The 21,287-nt window shown below is 37.3% G+C and overlaps 1 long non-coding RNA gene across 1 annotated transcript; it reads left to right on the top strand.

Moving 5' to 3' along the window:
* Positions 1–18,733: 18,733 nt before the first annotated feature.
* On the top strand, positions 18,734–19,855 carry LOC104898954 (uncharacterized). Its single transcript, XR_790867.4, has 3 exons — positions 18,734–18,799; positions 19,074–19,146; positions 19,637–19,855. It is a non-coding gene; the product is annotated as an uncharacterized LOC104898954 (long non-coding RNA).
* The last annotated feature ends 1,432 nt before the right edge of the window (positions 19,856–21,287 follow it).

The raw sequence follows: 21,287 nt of genomic DNA, 5'->3' as shown, positions 1-21,287 counted from the left end.
TAATCTTGATTACTTCTCCTACTTCATTTAGTTTAATTGCAAATGTATGTTTTAGTAAAAGATCGAATAATTCCCTTGTAATTTAATGGAATGAAAGTTACAATATATATTGATCCGGTTAAGTTAGTTTATAAAAATCTGATTTTTATAAATTATGTTTGATAATATTTTGTATGAATAAGTTTTGGGGTTAATTAGAGTTAGAATATATGAAATTGATGACGAATTAGTTTAGAGGAATGATTTTAATATGAGAGTCTCCAATTTGTTCAAGAGAGAATTAGAAGATATAAGAAGTTAGTTTCCTTATCTAAATCGGAGTGAGAATGAATGTTAATTTTTGTTACTATTGTTGGAGTAATTGGATCTAGCTTATAAGATTCATATTAATTAGTTGATGTTCAAGGAATAACAATGAAGTAAGATTAGTGGTGAATGGGATTATATTAGGAGTTATTAATTATGGTTATTGTTTTGAGGTAAATAGTTGGAGTATTATCATGGAGTTGATCCGAATCTCATTTTGGAGATCAAGATTGATGAAGGAGATTATGTGTTTGAAAACTGGATTGCGTTTCAGGTAACTTCTATGTTCAATAAAATTATTTATTTTCGATAAATAAGTTCATATTGTGGCCATAGTTATGAATGTGTTGATTTTGGAAAAGTTATTCGAGAATATGAATACGCAACTGTTTTGTTGGTTTAATTAGTTTATGAAGTGAAAATAGATAGGGGGTTAGGTATGGGTGGAGGATAGTTACTCTTTTGACTTTATATGGTCGGTTACGCTCCATACGAACCTTGGGAGTAGTATTGTTGTGCTCCATACAAACTTTGGAGGCGACATTTGTCCAAATCCTGTACTTGCCACTGATTTGTTTCAGATAATGAATTATGCCATTGTTGTAATGAAAGGAAATTATTTGAAATAAAATGTTTGTAACGGGCTGAAGTAAATGTTACGAGTTTTTCACTCATTTTGGAATTTTGTTTGTTTTGTATTTCTTCCTTAGAATTGCAGGTTTGGTGTTGTGAACTCGGAATAGGAGTGGAGCGAGATTATGATGTCGTCGAAGATTATGGATTGAGTTTGTATCTAGATAGTTGATTGGACAATAATTTTCAATGATAATTCATTACATATTTAGATAGATTATTCGAGAATAGTTATTTATAATTTGTTTATATCATTTTTGGAATTTAGTTTGATTATTGGTTTAATTTAAGGTTATTTTTCTGTTGCGAGTTAATTTAATTAAGAGTTAAATTCTAGATTATGAATATCAAGTGTGTTTTATTAGCGACTGGAAAGATCTCGGCTGTTACACCATGCATATGCAAAACTATATGTCATTCTAAGACATAAAAAGAGTATGAATCGCATTTTTCAAGTTTCACCCACTTATTTAAAAAACTATTTTTTTAAAATCATACCCAGTGGAGTAGCCAAATTGTGTTCGTGTTTTTATTTCGCCTACGCGGGATGAGCGTGTATTAGATTTGACTACCCCAATGAAAAGGTTTTTGTATTGAAAACGTTTTGAACACTAGTAGAATAGTTGTTTATTGATGCGGTAGTAATGCTGAGGTTTTACCTATAAGAACCAATAAACCACGTAAAAAGAAAAGGAAAATTTAAAAATCAACATATTGCTGAGGTTCTGGATAGAAATCGCAGCAATAGATATCAACGGTAATTTTTCAAAATTGTTTGACTATTTTACCAGACCTATTGCTGCAGTTTTGGCTAAGAATCGCAAGAATATCTTAAAATATTAATTTTTTAATAAAATTTTTATCCATTGTTGTGGTTTCTACACAAAATCGCAGTAATAAGTTCATTTTATATTAAAAGAGGCGCTAGGATTTATTTTTAATCAATGGGGCGCCGTTCTCACCACTCCTTCTCTCACTCATTCTTCTTTCTTCACTTTGGTTCGTTGTCTCACTCTTCTTCTCTCTACTCACATTCTTCCTTCAGCGCCTTTCAATCTTCCTTTTTCATTGGATCGTTCTCCGACGTCGTCGTCATCATCGGTGCTCTCTTACTGGTTCGTTCCCTCTCTCTCTCCTCTCCTCCATTTTTCGCTCAATCGCTTCCTTAAAAAACCCTTCAATTCCCAAAACTCCACCTTCAACCCCATCAAAAAAACCCAGAAGATCCTCTCGCAACTCTGCCACACACATCGAAGAAGAAAACCCTCAACATAAATCCTACCTTCACAATCTTTAAATTAGCGCTTACATTGCCTTAATTTGTACAAAACATCCCCAAAATGCCTTCTCTTCCAACGATTTTTTCCTCTCTATGAGAGAATTACATGTCAATCTGATCCTCTTTGAGTCAGATAAGCTCTCGGGTTTTGCTACCTGTTCTCGACCCATTCGTCTTCTCTGTTTGGTAAGAAAAAATCATTTGTTTTTTTGTCCATTTTTGGAAATTTTTTTTTCGGTTTTAATTAGTGCTAGTTTGTTTTCATTTTTCCAATTCAAATCTGTTACTCCTTCGCAATCGTGTTGGATCTGAACAACGACAGATTTTACTCGCTCTCCACCTACCTTGGCGGCACGCTAAATTGGTTCCTTAGTTTTAGTATTTTTTCTTAGATATGATTTTCTAATTATCATCATCTTTGTTTTCTTTGTAAGTTGATACGATTATAATTTTTACTTAGATCTTTTGGGAGATTTTACTGAAGTTTTTTTAGGAGATTTTACTTAGATGTAAGTTGGTACAATTTTTTTACTTAGATTTTACTTAGGTTATAACTTTTTACTATTATAATATGATGTTAGGAGTTTTGATTTTTTTCATTTATTTTTTTACAATAAACATGATGCAATTGTTCGTTTCATTGACTGTGAATGAATTGATGTTTATTTTCTTTATGTTGGTTTCATTTGTTATTTAAACTTCAGTTCGTCTGTGAATTTGGTGGATAGTGGATGGATTAGTTGTCCGGTTTTAATCTTTCAAATTTGATGGCAAAATGCAAAGAAAAATAAAATTTACCTGTTGCTCTAGTTCCTAGCCATGTTATTTAATCTTTGATTTTGGACAACAACCGCAACAATGAGTCAAACCTATTGCTCCAGTTCCTAGCCAAAACCGCAGCAATACGTTGTATGTTTTTAAATAAAAAAGAAACCTAATGTTGCGTCTTGGCGAGGAACCACAACAATAGCTTGGTCTATTGCTGCGGTCAAAAATCGCAATAGTAGGTAAATACCTTTTGTTGCGCCCTTAATTGTTGCCCGGCCAAAATCGCGACCGCAGCAATAAGCAATTATTCTACTAGTGGAAGTCACCAACATTTCTTTAAAGGAAGAATCATAAACCTAATTGGATATCGGGAAACAGTAGGGACAAAATAAGGACTTATTCAACGTAGATTTCCCCGTATATATTCCATAGATGGTCAAAATGAACCAAAGATTGAGCTCGGGGGTGAGGGTACAACACAATCGGGAACCATGTTACCCATTATTGGCCTCTACTGAATATCGATTCATGGCAATGTTTATGCAATAGAATAACCAAATAAAGTTTTAAGCATACTCAAAAAAAAAATACTAGTCTAGGTTTGTTCAAGAAACATATAAAAGACTATTTTTTTTATTGATATGTTATGATGCAATCAAACTACAGGGAACCTAGTAGGTTGTCCAAATTAATCTGAGTAGTGTTAGTAAAGTTCTTTAGATATTGATTAACAAAAACAACATATGGGTGAAAAAAGGCAACAAAGTAGGATAATCATATAATATATACAGAATGATTAGGCAAGCATATAATAATGTATGAAAAAAAAATAAAAAGAAATTAAGGTTTAAAATGTACAAAGGTACGATTTTATATCAAAGATCTACATCATGAAATAATTGGTTAGTAACTTTAATATAAAATTATTTAAATTATTCAAGGGCCCTTAGGATTATACCATGGATTGGATCTACAAGATTGACAAAATCCGGAACGAGCAATCGTGAAGCCTGGAAATCTAAAAGTATGTAGATTGAATGTGGTTTTAAGTATGAGCATTCGTAGGAAAGTTTTCTAGTTCGTGGAGAGGTTTGTAATATATTATCGAGTTCGAAGTGTTTTAATATGAAAAATTTGTTCTTTAATCTATACGAAAATCAGGCCTATTTATAGAGAAAACGACTCTGCGGCTCACGCGGCAGCAGTGCCTGGCGCAGGCTGATGCGGCATGCTAAGAAAGCGTACACGTGGTACGCGTTTAAAAAAAGATAAGAAAGAAAAGTCGCATGTCACACAGAGAACTGCGCTTGACGCAGGACTATGTGTGAGTCAGAAATCCATGTGTCATGTGCAGATTGGTGCCCCTGACAGAGGTCGACAATGTTGCGCTTAACGCACCCACGTGTGCCACGCGCACCAGCCCGACTCCTGATGTGTCTTTGCCATCTATATGAAAATGCTTTTTAAAAGATTTTCTTTTATCTCTTAATTCCAAAAATCTGATTTTATTGGGTAAAATCTAATTTTAACTAAAAAAATTATCTTTTGAAAAGATTTATTTATTAAAATAAAATAATTAATTATTATTAAATAATTAATTGGGCTTTCCAAAGGATTGGGTTGAAAATATAAATATTACAAATAATTAATTGGGCTTTAAAATGGGATTGTAATGCTTTTAGAAATAGTTTTGAATGGCTTTTTAGACTACTCTGCCCTTGGGTCGGACCAATTAAGACCACGGTATGTTTAATCATTGAATCCTAAATGTGGAGACACGATTATGTGTCTACAACCATGTATTGTTCGAGTTATGACACCATAACCAAGTTACCCCAACAAACATATATATCATGAACCAAATCACCATTATACTCTAAATCTCTCCAACAATTCTCCCCCATTTAGAGTATATATAGATTTATTGCACAAGCATCATCATAACAAAACAACCTCATGCATAAATGAACGTGTAAAAAGACTTCAACTTCCACTTAGTATAATACACATTCCAAGCATTCATATCCAAATGGTGTCGATAAACGATTGAACCATCAGCAACACACAATGAAAACGATTGAATCACTAGTGGAAAAATAAGGAAGGGCTGCGCTAAAAAAGGCCCTTAGGGTTGCGCTTTTTTACAGCAGCCCTTTCAATAGCAGCCCTTCACTTTTGAAGTAGGGCTGCGCTTTTACCTAAAAAGCGCAACCCTTCTAAGCTTGAAGGGATGCACTTTTATTAAAAAGCGCAGCCCTTCCTACCAAAAAAAAATAAAAAAAATTTTTCGACATTTTTTTACTCATATATTAATCTCACATTTTCTGAATTTTAACATTTGCATTAAACTTTAAAGTAAACCATCCAAAACTAAAACAGGAAATCAAAAAATGTTATCACATAAAATTTGATGATTCAAAAAACTAAACAAGCATGCATATTAATAATTGTGAGGGGAAAATTCGACAGAGTCTCCTTTGTAATATGGATAACCCAAGAAATCGTTGGGAAAAAGTTATATATATATATATATATATATATATTTATATATATATATATATATATATATATCAAAACCTATTTCAATACATCTCAAATGATCTCAAGCAAGCAACCAATGTTGCAATACTCAACCAATGTTGCAATAATCAACCAATAACGTACAACTACTGCACTTACTACACTAACAAGTTACTTGGCCCTTTCTTCCCCCACGAGATGTTTAAAGTATTGCGCAAAATGGTCTTTGGGTTCGTTGATATCTTTTATGGTGTATGGCTCAACGCTTGGAGGAAAATTCTATAAATATGTTAACTTAGTTAAAAAACTTTAAAATTATATAAGTAAAGTAACGAATTTACACTAGTGGAAAAATAAGGAAGGGCTGCGCTGAAAAAAGCCCTTAGGGCTGCGCTTTTTGACAGCAGCCCTTTCAATAGCAGCCCTTCACTTTTTAAGTAGGGCTGCGCTTTTCAAGCGCAACCCTTCAAGCTTAGAAGGCTGCATTTTTAGGTAAAAGCGCAGCCCTTCTAAGCTAGAAGGGCAGCGCTTTTACCTAAAAAGCGCAACCCTTCCTACAAAAAAAAAAAAATTGACATTTTTTACTCATATATTAATCTCACATTTTTTAATTTTAACATTTGCATTAAACTTTAAAGTAAACCATCCAAATCCAGAAGAGAAGAAATTATAGATCTACAATGCAACTAAACCCAAATATACAGAAGAGAAGAAATTATAGATCTACAATGCAACTAAACCCAAAAAAAAAAAACAAAAAAAGAACGAAACGAAAATGAAAAAAAAAAGGAACAAAAACTAATATATAGAATAGAAGAAATCATAGATTCGAAAATACAAGAACATTAATCAAAACAAAGATTAAGAAATTATAGATCTGAAAAGTCAAAAACTGCCTCCAAACATTGACCTAATAATGTTTAAATACATAAAACAAAACCCTAATACATATATTACCCTAATACGTAATTAAGGAAATAATAAAATTCGAAAATACTTAAAATGCCTATTTCGAGCCTTAAACGAACTCGGATGGCTTAAAAAGCCTATACGTCACAGCATAGCAGTGAGTTTGACTCGTTGGCTTAAAAATGTGTCACAATAGGCAATCGGACTCCGTCGGCATGATTAGTGCAAATCATTTCAGGCTTTTTGTCGCGTTTCTGGGAGTTTTTGAGAGAGAAGAGAGGATGAGAGAGAAGGAGGAAAAGGAGGAGGGACGTGAGAGAGGAGAGAGAAGGAGGAAAAGGGAGGAGGGACGTGAGAGAGCAGAGAGAAGGAGGGATATAATATATTTGAAGCCCGCGAATTTTTTATTTCAATTTTTTTTTAGAAGGGCTGCGCTTTTCTTCAAAAGCGCAGCCCTACATAACAGAAGGGTTGCGCCTTTGAAGAAAAGCGCATCCTTCACTTTGTAGGGTTCCGCGTTTAGAAAAAGCGCAGCGTTTCTGAATGTAAGAAGGGTTGTGCTTTTTCCAAAAGCACAACCCTACTAAGTGAAGCAGCCCTTCTGTTATGTAGGGTTGCGCTTTTGAAGAAAAGCGCAACCCTTCTGTTATGTAGGGCCGCGCTTTTGAAGAAAAGCGCAGCCCTTCACTAGTAGGGATGCGCTTATAGAAAAAGCGCAGCCCTTCCTTTTTTTCCCATAGTGTTACAACATATATATACCTTCTTCAAATCATTTGACTCATAGAGAAAGCGTACGATTATAAACATGTATTTCATAACAAAATAGCCGCATTCATCTCCTCCCGTTTGTTGAGCACACTACACCACACATTTAAATACACATACGAGCTTTACCATAAGAGCTTTACCTTCATAGATGTCCAAGACAATTTTGTTGCTTTTTTGATACCTTCAAGGCACAAGAATGATGTATATGCACTAAGTACAATAAAAGAATTACTATTTATAAAGTTTTTAAAATATCATAAAATACGTGTAAGAATCATAAGAATTATTAACTTACGTATGCATCAGTTCCTTGATAGCTAAGGATCTCTCTGATCTCTTAAGCGAATCAAATACATATACCGTTTTTTTGGATAGAGAAAGGACGGGAAGAATCCAATGTTGCCTAAAGCATGCAATAAAATGTGATGTTCAACATATACTTTAACTATAAGTTCATATATAAAGATAAAACAAAGTAAATATTAGTGTAACCAACATACTTTTCAATGTGCGGAAGCATGATGTATGTCATCTCTCGATTGACTTTCATTGTCCTTTGCATGTAGTTGATGCGGCAGCTCTGGTTCATGGCGTAGCATGGTCTCCGAAATCATACTAGGACATATGAAACCAATATATTGAATCTCCATTCACTCATTATCATCTACAAGTACCTAACTCCAAATATTTATAGTTAGATGCCAATAATAATAATAAATATCAATTTGATTAGTTTAGAGTTTGAGAAATCTCACATCATAAATACTTGCAAAATGGATACATTAAGCCATTCTCCCGTAGAAGTTGGAAAACATCTTGTTGGGAGATAATGATCATCTGATCAGTAGTATAGCTGAAGTAGGAACTCCTACTAACTTCGATACTAAAAGGCTCATATGTGGGTTTTTGGCAAAACAATTGATGCATCTCCTTGACCGCATCAGACATATCCTCAAGTGACAAGCTAATCAATGGATCTATGTGTCTATGTGCAGACTCATCGGTGCAAGGATCATTAGCAACTGTTTTCTTTTTCTTCTTCTTCGCACCTTCTTTAGGTATATGTTCCTAATTCAAATCGACTTCTTTTTAATTCATATTATATATAAAATAAGATTATTTGGTATATATAAATCAAGATTTCTAAGTATATACATTTAGATTTCTTATTATATACTAAATCATAATACTAAACATAAGTTACCTGATTATCTGAGACTAAAAATACCAACTCTTTAGGCCATTTTATGATAGAACCCTCAGCTTGACTGAGTTTCATGATGAATGGAGTAGAGAGTGGAACTGGAACATCTGCGTAATCCACATAAAAATCATCAACAAATACTCTCACGGCATTCGTAGAGTGTGACGATGACTCCTGTCGTGGATGAACGGTACCCTCAGCTACAATGATCGGTCCCGAGACATCCTCTATTGCCAAGCGACATGGAACTTGACTCTTAACATCCAATAAGAGAAGAATGACATCAATTAAGTGTTTTAGAAGCATAATATAATAATTAGAAATATAAAAATGACAATATACCTGCAAGTCCACAAATGGATCATTGCCCCCGATTGACAGCTACTAGGAACGACTGGAGTGGAAGGAGTTGGTACTTGAATACCTAACTGCGTCGCAAAAGCCATTAACATTTCTTGAATTAATGCATCTATCTTCGAGTTCATCTCTTCAATTGTCTGTTCTAACTCTTTGACTCACTCTAGCCTCTAATGCCTGCATCTCCTCATCATCCATGCCCCTACCCTTGCGAGCAGTACTGCTCCGATCAGGATCTCCCCAAACAGATGTAATCCCAATGTTACACCAGCTGTTAACACACGCCCAGATCGGTCTTTCCTCTGTAGAGCACGTGATAAAGCATCATCCATCCGACTTGGAACAAACTCTCCTTCGGTTCTTTCTTTTTCCAATCATCCTGCGTTCAAGTTAAAAAAAATCATATGATTAGTAGAAAGAGTAAGTAGACAAGAAAAACGTTATAAAATTTGAACAATGCTTACAATGGACTCTTTTATCTTTTGTGTTTCTTCATTAGGAAAGAAGAAATTTCCATCCTTATCTTTTTTCGATCTCGCGAGAAGCCAAGGCAATGTCCGATCCGGCAAGGAGGAAATCAATGATGATGTAGATGAGTCAACAGATGATGCTGTAGCGGAAGGGATATACCCTTTTGCCAAAAGGGAATCATCTCCGCATATGATTTTTGACCCAAAAAATGAGGATGCTTGTTAGCAGCCTGAGAGATTCTTGCTTTTCACTTTTAGCCTAATATAGGATTTAGTAACTAGTCAATATTAAAGAACGTAATGAAATATAATTTCATATTATATATTACATACCTGGAACTCCTTAGAGCTACATTTTTCTACAAACTTGTCCCAGATCTCTCGCGTGATGAAAGGATACATCACGTATGGTCGCCTATCATTGTTAGGCCCCTTCCTCGTTTTCGTGATCCATCTAGTCACCAATCTTGACTTGAAATCTCTCCACCGTTTATCACATGTAGTCAAGACATCTCGTTTCTTCAAAACATCTCTTCTATTCCAAACTCTCTCTTCAATATACAAAAATAAACCAATTAATAATAAACGATTAGAATAATAAACATAATCTCAATTAGTTTATTAAAGAATAAGGTTACTTACTTTAGCATCTTCCCACAAAGTGTTTTTGTGCCTTCTGGAACATCATCCCAATGTCGTACAAGATAGACACTTTGCTTCTACTGATCTCCCACAATATATATTGGACTCACCAGCATAGCGCCCAATCGGACGTATCTCATCCCAAGCAAGAACTCTCTAATGCCGGGTTTGGAACGTATCCCTTTTGTAGGACCTCTTGGCTCTCACTTTCTTCTTCGTAACAGCTCCATCATAATCTGGGGCTCATCAGATGCATCACGCATTATCTCATCTTCCATCACTACACCTGAAACCATGTACATGTTAGATTAATCAATAAATTAATACACAATTATTTGAACATGCAAAACACAAAATAAATAATTAAAGATTATAAACATTAGTAGTTGTGTTAATATTACATAATTTACCTATTAATCAGCTATTTCTTTGCCAACGTAAAATCCCTCATTGTGGTCTCGACGAATGTAATTTGTGTCTAGATCTTCCCCTAATGTACTTGGAATGACTACTGACGAAGCAATGACTTCATTGAATTGTGCATCGTAATCTTCTTCATCGTGTACATCATCAATTCCAAGTATTCTCCTTTTTCCTTCCATGACAACAAACCATTTTGAATCGGCAGGGTCAACCATGTAGAATACTTGTTTTGCTTGTGATGCCAATATTAAGTTATCTTCATGATGTCCTAACCGGCTGAAATTGACTAATGTAAAAAAGTCATGTTCATCTTTCTTCACACCACGACGAATATCAACCCACTTGCATTGGAACAGCGGAATCTTGAAGTCAACATAGTCAAGTTCTAATATCTCTTCAATGAACCCATAGTAAGACTTCATTGTCTCAACAATCGTTCTATCTCTTTTACTTTTATACTCTGATGACAAAGCCCCCATCGTAACACCACTGTTTTGCATCGTGGATTTGTCATCTTGCCTTTAGTGTAAAATGTATAACCATTGATGTCATACCCCTATAGGAAAGAACTTGCGTCTTTGACCCATATGCCAACCATTTCAACGTATCCGATACATCGTTAGGAGTATCGGATAATTGGTTCATAACTCGTTCTTTAAACCAATCAAGAACGTCCAGTTATGCTCAATCATCAAGTCACGTTCATTAAACAATGGATACTGAACACTAAGCACAGTCATGTGCTCATCTAAGTAAGGATGAACTTGTTTCAGATTTTGTAACACAATCAATTCTGCTTTTCTTTTCAACTCTCCATCAAGACACAATCTTTTTCTCCCAATGGACCACAACCTTCAAGCCTTCCTTCATGTCTAGATTTTGGCAAACCAATTGCTTGTGCACGTGCTAAATACTGACTTGCATATTCAGATACTTCCTCAGCAACTGTTCTTTGACAATACTTGCTTCTGGTCTAGCTGGATTCATCACTTTACCCTTCAGAGTACCCATATGTCTTTCAAAAGGCCACATATACCTCATACAAACGGGCCCACAAAGTTTAATTTCTCTGACAAGATGGATTATCAAATGAGGCATGATGTCAAAGAATGATGGTGGAAAGTACATTTCAAATCGGCACATCGTCTCTATTACATCGGCTTGCAAGTTATCTAGAATGTTAGGATCAATCACCTTGTAGAGATAGTTCTGAAGAAGAAAACAATTTTGTGATTGTATATCTTACTTGGGAAGGCAAAATTCCTCGTATTGCAACAGGTAATATATGCTGCATCAAGATATGACAATCATGAGATTTCAAACCAACAAGTTTCAAGTCCTTCAGTGAAACAAGGTTTCGGAAATTTGACGAGTATCCAGCAGGAACCTTTAACCTATGCAGGGACTCACAAAAACTAGTTTTCTCCTTCTTAGACAAAGTGTAGCAAGCTGGTGGAAGATAATAGCGTTGTCCCCGCTCCTGAGGTGCTAGTTCTGGTCTGCCCATTTCAGCCATGTCTTTCCTAGCTTTAACTCCATCCTTTGTCTTCCCGGGCATATTCAACAATGTTCCGACAATGGCATCACAAACATTTTTCTCAATGTGCATTAAATCAAGACAATGTCTGACTTCCAAACATTCCCAATACGGAAGGTCCCAAAACTTAGATCTTTTCTTGTATAAGTTCTTTGAGACACTTTTGAAGGGCTTGCCAAAAATTGTTTCAATATCCTTTACCCTATTAGAAACCTCTTTTCCACGTAAAGGTACATGGCTTCTCTCATCTCCACTTTTCCGTTGAACAACTTTTCTTCTTCGGAATGGATGATCTAAAGGAAGCCATGTACGATAATGCAGGTACACATTCTTCCCACAATGATGTAACCGCTTATCAATCATATTCTCATCACAAATAGGGCATGCCTTTGCTCCTTTAACCATATACCCTGACAAATTCCCATAAGCCGGGAAATCATTAATCGTGCAAAATATCATGGCACGCAATGTGAAGTCAGTTTTCGCATACGCATCGAACATGGAAACACCTTCATCCCACAACAATTTCAGATCTTGAAGGAGCGGGTCAAGATACACATCTATGCGTTTCCGGGTTGCTTAGGACCCGAAATAAGAAGCGATAGCATAATAAATTTACGCTTCATACATAACCAGGGAGGGAGATTATAAATTGTCAGTAGAACCGGCCAAGTGCTATGTTGGGTACCTAGTGTGCCAAATGGGTTCATCCCATCTGTACAAAGTCCAAGCCTAAGATTTCGAGGTTCTTTACCAAAACGGGAAACTTTCGGTCGATATTTCTCCATTGCGGAGAATCGGCCGGATGTCTAAGCATCCCATCTTTCTTCCTCTCGTCCGCATGCCATCTTAGTAATCTAGCATTATTTTCATCCGAAAATAAACGCCTAAATCTCGGAATGATTGGTAGATACCAAAGAACCTTCGCCGGAGTTTCTTTCTTTCTCATCCCCTCATCATTATTCTCTTTTACCTTGTATCGAGACTTTCCACATAGGACACTCACGCAAATCATGGTACTCGTTTCGATACAACACACAATCATTTTGACATGCATGTATCTTCTCATATTCCATACCTAATGGACAAACAATTTCTTTGCCTCGTAGGTAGAGTTGGGCATTTCATTCCCTTCAGGTAGCAATTCTTGTAAAAAAGTGAACAACTCACTTAGACTTTTATCTGTCCAACTATGCTTCGATTTCATATTGAACAATGTGAGGATTATAGAAAGTTTAGTGAAATTCTACCCCCGGATACATAGGTTTTTCCGCTGCACTTAAAATACTATCATACATATGCGGACGATCGGTTCTTTCATCCTCCAAATTGTGCAACATCTCATCTACTCTATCATTTTCATCATCTACCATATCATTTTCATCATCTACCCTATCATTCTCATTATCACCATCTCCTTCAATCTCAACCTCAACCTCAACCTCAACCTCATCAACATGCAAATCATCACACAAGCTAGTGGAGCTCATACCCACATCATAAAACTCTCCATGCCATGTCCACCTAGTATAGTTACTCTTAACACCACGACAATCAAATGATCTTTAATTTGATCCATATCACGATACCCCTTGAGTTATTGCAATCACAACAAGGACACAAGACTAACTTTGACCCATTCTCCGATTGATGTTCTAACGCAACTCTGATAAATTCATTAACCCCTTGTAGAAATGTCGCCGAAATTCGATTACCATACATCCAGTTTCGATCCATATTCATACACTAGAGACACCAAACAAGAATACAATCGATCACATCATTCAAAGTGTTTATCAAATGCAGTCATGACCATTTGGGTCCTTATCACTCCAACCTACCCATCCTTAAGTTTCTCATGTCACTAGTGAATGAACATTTGGTTTTCAATTCTAAGAAAAATCCGGCAGCATTTCCATACAGTTCTCCAAGTACACGATGAAGATAGTGTTAAACTATCAACATATGTACCAGAGAACGCTTAGGGAAATGACGGATCTTTTTAGAATCAAAAACCAAACATTCATTCACATCCTAAGTGAGAAGAAGAAACTCAAAGACAGTCCCAACCGGGGACTATTCAAGACTTACTCCTAATGAGTAAGCCTCGAACGGGATCTAGGGAAATGATGCACATTGCAATAAAACAACACAAACCAATCCATTCCTTAGATTTCCCTCCCCACCCCATTAAGGTATATCCATATAGGTTTGGTTATGATTCATCATATATTTTCCCAATCACATAATAACCAAACAATTCACATATATACATTCCTAAATCCAAACTAATGGTTACATTAACATAAATAAAAAAAATAACAAAAGCTATAATTCAAAGAGTAGCGAAGACAAGCACAAAGACGCGAGCTTGGACAACCGGCAAACCGATGAGGACTAAGGTGGCAACTAAACTACAATGTAAAGGAATGACATAAGTTTCAAATTCTAAAGTGAGCATTCAAGAATTCTAACTCATAATTGAAGCACATAATTCTAAAGAGAGCATTCAAGAAACTATATACTACACAAACTATACAAATTCATAAGCTACGAATATCCTAAATTTAATCTCAAAATTATTTCACACATGTTTATCATGATTTGAATTCTAATTTTAACCCCTTAAAAAAATTAGAACTAAGATTATTCAAAGCAACCCCTAAAAAAAATAAAATAACTTGAACATACATGATTAATATACATTAGTACAAAAAAAAACAAAAAAAACCAAGAAATACATACATTGCCGGCGGCGGCAAGTCAGTTTGTGGCGGCGGCAAGTCGCTGTAAACGCCGGCAGAGACTGAGAGAGAACCGGTGCAGCGAAGGGAGATTGAGAGAGAGAGAGAACCAGTGCGACAAGAAACTTAGACCGAGATACGTGAAGGGAGACCGGCGGCAAGATTGAGAGAGAGAGAACCGGTGCAGGGTGTCGGCACCGGCGACGAGAATGTGAGCGAGGGTGCGCCGGAAAAGAGGGCACCGGCGAGAGTAAGAAATGAGAATGAGAGAGAGGGGGAGAGAGAGAGTCGCACAAGAAGAGGAAGTCGCCGGTGAGATTTAGGGTGCGCCGGCGAGATTGAGGGTGCGCCGGCGAGATCGTGAGCGAGGGTGCGCTGGCGAGAGTGTGAGCGCTGGTGTGTTTGAGTGTGAACGAGGATGTCGCAGGAGAGAGAGAGAGTAGAGCAGCAGTTGTATTGAGTTAGGGCTCGAAAAAAAAAAGGTCGTTGGGAATTTTTTACAAAAAGGAGGGAAGTAATTTGCGTCGGACAGGTCAGAGGGTCCAATGCAGATTACCTTTGTGCGTCGCACCCATCCCCTAGTACGACGCACAGTGGCCTCACTTTACTCCCCACTACACGCAGCAATATGCGTCGCACCATAGCAGCATGCGACGCAAAAAGGTAATATGCGTCGCACATACTGAGGGTGCGACGCATATTGCTCGTCAACTGATATCGTTTTTGATGTTTTACGTCGTACTCTGTTTGTCATGCGACACAAATAAGTTTTTTGCGTCACTTCCGTGTCAGTGCGACGCACATTAGGGGACGCAAATTGTCGTTTTTCTACTAGTGAAGAAGGGCTGCACTTTTTTTACAAGCGCAACCCTTTTTCAAAAGGGCTGCGCTTCTCTTCAAAAACGTAGCCCTTCTGTTATGTAGGGCTGGGCTTTTTTAAAAAACGCAGCCCTACAATAAAGAAGGGCTGCGTTTTGAAGAATGTGCAGCCCTTCCTTTTTTTTCCCTAGTGTCATTTTTTTCCTTCCCCCATAGCATGATGTCTACCCCCCTACCACCTCCATCCCCATGCTACCGCACGCCCGCCACAACCTACTACCCCTGTTGTCATCCTCCCACCTACTGCCACCCCTCTCCCCTAGCTACTGTCAACCTGCTAACTGCTGCCATACCCTGCCACCCTGCTAGCTACTGCCCACATTGCCACCCTCTCTCCTAGGTACTGCAGGCAGGGAGGGGAGTGGGGACTGGCTGTGGCAGGGAGGGGAGTGGGGAGTGCAGGCAGTTGAGGGAGGGTGCAGTTTGTGCAATGAGTGTGTGCAGTGTGCAATGGCAGGGCAGGGAGGGGGTGGGCAGTGAGTGTGTGGGGGAGTGGCAGGGAGGTTGGGTAGTGAGTGTGTGCAGTGAGTGTGGGGAGTGCAAGGCAATGAGGGTGTGTGTGCAGTGAGTGTAGGGAGTGCAGGGCATGGGGGGGGGGGGTCTGTGCAGTGAGGGAGGGGTGCAAGAAGGGAGGTAGTGCAGGGGGGAGTGGTAGTGGTGGGAGGGGAAATGGCAGTGCACGGAGGGGGGCAGTGAGTGTGTGTAGTGGCAGGGTAGTGAGGGGGTGGGGAGTCGCAGGTGGTAGGGAGGGGGGCAGGATGTGTTAAAAACCACAAATACAAACTGAACTATACTGTGAGGGGTACCTTGTCCAGGAGAATCAAGCAAACTATTCATCAGAATAGTGTCATATCCCACAACTCTATTTATGGGAATTTCTTGCCACCTGAAAAAGCGGGATGTTTTAAAGCTAGGTGAGCACACTATAGCACTATAGCAGTAGCTATATATCGATCTCAAGTGCATGATCAAGGGGGTGACGGAGAAAAAAACTCAACTCATAACAAAGGACTACAGTTAAGATGCACTATCTCCATGTAATAGAGAGAATGGAAGTATATTTTGTCTGATACATTAAATACTATGCTGCCTACTAGTCTCAACATACAATGATGCTGCCTACTAGTCTCAAACTCTCAACTAATTAGTGGTAAATCAGGCCTTAGCACTTAATGGGAAGAGATATTAGGTACGGTAACAAGTCATAGGTGAAGAGAACTAGAGGCACAACAATTTATAATTATGATAAGGAAAACAAAAAATGGTATTCACCTGTTACCAAAGCAAGGGTGTCGTGCTGATATGCTAATATTAGCTGTCTGAATGTTATGGCGAGCCTTAGCTTCTTCAGGAAGCAAGAAGAATCCCTATAACATGACACAGCAAAGATTAGCAGCGAAATAGGTGCCAAATTTTGTTCTGGAAACAGAACTTAACCAGAATATCCAGAATATCCCCTAAGGTAGGCAGCATTAGGATGCTGGGTCCCCAAAAAATGGGCCATTAGTGTGTTGTGGTTCACACAGGAACAACCATGTAAAGGATCGTGTTGTGTAAACACAGCCAAGGGTGGGTATGATGAGTATGAAGACACTGAACTCTGAAGACATTGAAGAGTGTTCTTAAGATGGGTATATTTTCTTATAATTGGGTGTCCCACCTATATTTTGTGTGTGCATTGCTACTATTATTGATATTCGTAATTTGCACCTAAGATCGTCGATTTACATCTCTATGCTGAAATAGAAACTATAGTTGTACTGTTGTAGGCTGGTCACTAGGTCAGGGAAGCAACTTACAATCTGCCACTGTCTAAGCTCTAAATCTTATTCAGCATTTCTTCACATATGTCTACTTTTCTAAAAAAGGCAGCAGCTATAGCAGCCAGAAAGTTTAATAATTTACTCAGATTGGTGCCATTATATGTTTCTTGTATGGTTTAAGGTGGAAAAAGAGGGAGTGAAATTCCTACTACATATTGTACTATAGCTGACTGCACGCCTGAAGAATATAGAATGAAAATGCAGAAATTTATGTTGTGTGCTACTACTGCCTAAGATGTCCAATGCACAACCACTTTTTTATACACTTTTTTTTTTTTTTTTGCATATTCATCAGCCTCATTCTTTAACTATATATGGTAATTGCCACAGATATCTCGTACTTGGAAGAAACTTTTTTATTTTTGTTTTTTAAGGCAATCATCAACATCTATATACTTTTACTTCTTATTTTTTGGAAGAAACTTTCTGAATTCTGTTTTTTAAGGCAATCATCAACATCTATATCTGTTTTTCAGGAGAGACTTGGTGAAATTCTTGAAGATTTGGGATCTAACCGAGGCGGACAACCTTTAGTTAATTAGTGAAACTCAGGAGAGTAGCAAAACAGATCAAGTGGAGCGATATTTAGAAGCAAAAATGATCTATATATGTACTTAAAAGGAATTTGTCTATGCCCAATAAGTAGAGCAATTTTGGTTATAACTGTTGTCAGTTATTGCTTTATAATTGCACTGGAAGGAAACAACATTCTAATTTGATTTTATAGGGAATTAGAGATTTATCTCTGTCATCAAGCTTATCACTTTTTAGGGAGTACTTAAATTCGTCCTCATGATGCAGGTTCGAGGTAGTGAGTGTTATTATTAAGTCATGCAACCAACTGAAAATCACCTTCTTGGAGGTTTGTGTCTTATTTTACTTAATTTACTTCTCAAGATTTTCTAACAAATCTGTCTTCTTTTGGCTATGTTACTTTTGTTCTATTATATAATTTCCAGCTGACACCTATTTTGATGAGGGTATTGTTAAAGCTGTGTACCTGCCATTTATTGCCATATTAAGTTGCTGGAGCACCGATAGTGGTTCTCTTCATATGTCTTTGACTTTGGGACTTGATTTCCTAATGTGGCCCGATCGACTCTGCACCTACCATTTTAAGCTTTTCTAACTTCCCATTGTATTATCATATTGATCCTTGTCCCGCTTGCTTTCTGTCCTACAGACTGCTATCTTGATAAATGTTTTCTTGATATTGCAGGCTCAAGACAATACTGATTTAGGTTCTTTAAAAGAGGCAGCAAAGATTTTCATTCCAGGTATATTCTCGTCTCATTCCTTTCACCAAGATAAAAGTTTGGGAATAAGGTGAGTTTTCCAATACATGCCAGACATGCAGCTGTTTGATTTGATGCTCTTTTGCTTCGATTTGCTGGTTCACGACTTCCTGATTTTATGCTATGTCGTAGTAAGACTTTTCAAAAAATATTGTTGTTTATTATTTGCTTGGTGGCATGGCCGGTGCGTCATCACTGTACTCCGCACGTACAATAAAAATATAAGAAGATGAAGGTTTCAGGTATTTATTTGTTGTTTAAGTGGTGCTAACTTGTAAACAATAACATCCTTCACTTCTCTTTTCTTTATCTTGGCTATGAACAAGAGGGTAAAAAGGAAATTTTATTCTTGATGGATGGCATTTTGATAATGTAGATGAGATATTGAGATTTCTTCCAAAAGTTACATTAGGCGTATTTTTGGGTTGGGGCATCAACCTGACCATTAATGTGAACATTGTTTTGACTCTTCCCAGAGTAATTATTCTCATGTTTGTTGTCTCTCATGTTTCCCAGGACATATTATTTTTATGAGTTCAGCAGAGATGAACAACATGTCGCTCTTGTGGCTGCTGTTAGTGGCGGGAAGGTATTTTGTTGTACTAAGATGTGGTATTTTATGCTTTGAGTTGAAGTCATAATGAGGAATATAATACTCTATCCACAACGGTATGGCATTATTCTAACAAAAGATCCTTTATAAAAGTGATGTAAGTTATGTCACCCCCATCACTTGATAAAATTAGTGGCTCATTGCAAAATTTAATCATAAATCATTACAATAATTGGAAAGGTGGTTGTTTTCTGCTTATCCTAAAACATTACGTGCCTCTTAATTTCGAACGCAGAGAGTATGCATCTAGAAAATGTTTACAGTTCTAGCTTCCTTCTAGACTTCTAGTCACTTACATAATAAGATGTACTCTTGATTTCAATGAATAAGGCATTGCATTTATAATCAATGTAACTGCAGCCATTGCAAAAGCACATGCTTCTTGAATCATAATGAAGACTGAAAGGATTCATTTTGTGAATTTCGACAATATGATAATGTTTATGCTTGTTTACTAATGGTGTAGGCAGTTGTTGCTGGAGCGACTGCCCCAGAGTCAAAGTGGGATGATGATGGTGTGAAACTTCGTAGTGCAGCATTGTCTCTGACTCTGCTGTAGTGTTACTTTGACAATTGAGGTTTAGCCTTGTCAAGTAGTGTTTCAATATTGTGTCTCCATTTTTGTTGGATAAATTACATTATGTACGTTGAAGATTCTTTTTCTTACTGGAGAATATTTGTAAAAGGTAAACATCAATGTTTTGGTACTAAAACAAATATTTATTAGTTGGGTTTAATTAAGTACGTTAATTTTCATTAATTAGGATTTGTTATGTATAGTACTCTTAGTTTAATTAGTTTTTGAAATTATGATACAGATATATATGACAATTATTTTTGGCATTTCAAGACTATTTTTGCATTTGTTACATCGTTTAATATATATCAAGAGCTGTAATATTATAGGTTTTCAACATGTTACATTAATAATCGTTGCAATATCACCAAAAAATGGGAAAAAAAAAATTCCGTTGCAGTAGCTTCAAGCCGTCGCAATAACTTAAATAGTAGGCGTTGCAGTAGCCAAGAATGTTGCATAACCTGCCACTAACAAAGCCGTTGCAAAAGATATATGATCCAAGGCAACGACACATTTAGCCGTTGCAATAGGGCTAAAAGTCGTTGCAGTAGGCCTATTGCAATGCCAACAAATGCGACGGTACAAAACCGTTGCAGTAGGTCTACTGCAACGACGTTTAGCCCTATTGCAATGATTTTGGTGTGTTGCCTTTGCCTTTTAATGTAGTAGTGCCCCCTGTAGCCCCCTCCCCCTTTCTGCCAACCCTGCTAGCTATTGCGCACCCTGCCACCCCCTATCCTTGAATATTCCCACTTTTTCATGGTTTCATATTTTCTTTGGCAGATTCTAAGGGTGAATTCAATTGATGATGTTGTAGCCTAAAAATCAAGGGCTACCAAGATGACACGTGGCTTCATCCTAGCCTTACATGTGGCGTGTGCTTATGAAGGTAAAGTACCTGGGTCAGAAGATTATGTGGGCTAAAGTACACTTTTCTGAGGAAAAAGATGTACTAGAACCACTCTTATATCCCAAATTTGTACTTAGGCCCAGCAAAAGCAACTTATACCACTACATAAAGGTGAGGTGTACTGACCAATCAGCCCTGCCACGTGTCACCATTTTATTGCTTAGCCAATCAGATGCTCTCAAATTAGGGTGACATCAAGGTACATCAGTCATTTTAAACATTATAAATAGTCCTTGAAATCAGGGGAAAGGTACGTTTTTCACGGCATAGTACTGTTATTCTGCCATAAATTCTCTCTCTCGCTACTTTCTCTCTCTAAAAGTTCCTTCATATCCCTGATATCTGACTAAAGCATCAGAGGGGGAAATACCACCCAAACCTCCAGGGTGGGTCCCTTTTTGCAGGTTGTTGGTCAGAGCTCTGGATCGGGATTCGAGTCCAATCATTGTTGCACAAGTCTCCAAGTTAAGAACCTGAAGTCGGGAGTTGTTGTATTAAATTACTAGTTCTATACTACGTAACATTTTTGGCGCCGTATGTGGGGAGACGCAACAATGACTGATTGTCACTCATCAAACGTTGCAAGGAATAGAAGCTTTAGAATCCAAGTAGAGGATACGGTGGATG

The sequence above is a fragment of the Beta vulgaris genome, chromosome 7, assembly GCF_026745355.1.
Source record: "Beta vulgaris subsp. vulgaris cultivar EL10 chromosome 7, EL10.2, whole genome shotgun sequence".
Classification (NCBI taxonomy): Eukaryota; Viridiplantae; Streptophyta; class Magnoliopsida; order Caryophyllales; family Amaranthaceae; genus Beta; species Beta vulgaris.
This window is presented reverse-complemented; position numbering and strand designations above follow the sequence as displayed.